General features: G+C 35.7%; 1 protein-coding gene across 2 annotated transcripts in view; it reads left to right on the forward strand.

Moving 5' to 3' along the window:
- The window catches only part of LOC107091516 (C-type mannose receptor 2-like), a 12313-nt gene that overhangs the window by 8461 nt on the left and 2636 nt on the right, over positions 1 to 1216 (forward strand). The window lies entirely within an intron of this gene.

Consider the following 1216-nt stretch of genomic DNA (forward strand, 5'->3'; position numbering starts at 1 on the left):
CTTCACCAGTTTCACTCGCCATTACCACTTCTTCAGTGAACCTTTGACTTGGAATGAAGCTCAGACTTTCTGCAGACAGAAATACACAGATCTGGCCACCATAGAAAACTCTGAAGAACATAACCTGCTTTATAAAACGCTTCAATCTGCTGGTTACAGCTCTGACGTCTGGATTGGTTTGTACAGTGAAATCGACTGGAAGTGGTCGGATGGGTATACTGGAGCTGGTGCTGATTACAGGCACTGGAGAAGTATTTACAATGAACCACAATTTTACAATGCCAGTCAATTGTGTGTTAAAGCTGGGAGTTTTGGAAATTGGTGGGATGATGACTGTGCACAAAAGCGCCAATTTATCTGTAACAAAGGTAATTTTAATTATTCAATATAGTATACAATAATATGATATTTAAAAAGCGAAAACTCTTTAACGCATCCCTCTTTTGTACAGGGACACCAGCAGAACCTCAATTTACTCTTCAAAAAGAAAACATGAACTGGTCTAGTGCTCAAAGGTTCTGCCGGGAAAACTTTATTGACCTTGCAACTGTAAGGACTAATGCAGAAAATAATATGTTAGCGACAGCAATACCTTCTGACTATGCATGGATCGGTCTGTTTAGAGACCCAAACTTTTTTTGGTCTGATCAAAGCAGCTTCCTGTTTAGTGCCTGGGACTCTGTCAATAATCCAATCGGCTCAATGACAGTGATATGTGGTGCTACATCTTCTGGGAGATCAGGAAAATGGAAATTTTTATCATGTGAACAAAGATTGCCGTTTGTCTGCTACAGTGTTCATGGTGATTATTTTACTCCATGTAAAAACCAAAAATAAAATAAAACAACAGTATAAATAACTATTATACTTAATAGTTATTTGATTAAACTAATTTTTTTAATTTGCAGAATCAGTTTAAATCTAATAAAACATCTCTTCTTCTTGATTAACCAGTTTTCAAAAAGGTAGTTAAGCTGAGACTGAAGGCAGAGGACTCCGTGAATCTAAATGACCCTGTTCTAAAAGAGAAAATCCTGAAAAAGGTAAGTCAGATATGGCACCTTGTACAGTTGTGTTAGAAAGTGTACATAACCTCCCATTAAAGACTATTACAAATTCTGACTAGTAAAGCCAATAACACAAAACTGAAAAATATAATAACAAATACAAAATGACTCAAAAATAAATGGTAAAATATCAAATTGATTTTGAGATT

Source organism: Cyprinodon variegatus, unplaced genomic scaffold, assembly GCF_000732505.1.
Source record: "Cyprinodon variegatus isolate N-32 unplaced genomic scaffold, C_variegatus-1.0 Scaffold341, whole genome shotgun sequence".
NCBI classification, from domain to species: Eukaryota; Metazoa; Chordata; class Actinopteri; order Cyprinodontiformes; family Cyprinodontidae; genus Cyprinodon; species Cyprinodon variegatus.